General features: G+C 46.0%; 1 pseudogene; it reads left to right on the forward strand.

Moving 5' to 3' along the window:
- The first annotated feature begins 6 nt into the window (after positions 1-6).
- LOC108254496 lies at positions 7-247 on the forward strand (annotated as a pseudogene).
- Positions 248-250: the final 3 nt, after the last annotated feature.

The raw sequence follows: 250 nt of genomic DNA on the forward strand, positions 1-250 counted from the left end.
ACATTTCGTTCTGCGCATGCGCTTCCTGGATCACATCTTTGATAATATGGTGATAGACGAGGCATATGTCAAGATCATCCTCCCTGAGAATGTGTACAATATTAGAGTGCATGTCCCTTACAGTGTGCTGCGGCATAGTAACACCTATCACAAGACATATCTGGATACAGTGGGGCGGCCGGTGCTCATGCTATCCAAGAAGAACCTCATTGAGAATCACATCCAGGACTTTGAGCTCGAGTATAGCTTC

The sequence above is a fragment of the Diaphorina citri genome, unplaced genomic scaffold (genome assembly GCF_000475195.1).
Source record: "Diaphorina citri unplaced genomic scaffold, Diaci psyllid genome assembly version 1.1 scaffold131632, whole genome shotgun sequence".
Lineage (NCBI taxonomy): Eukaryota > Metazoa > Arthropoda > Insecta > Hemiptera > Psyllidae > Diaphorina > Diaphorina citri.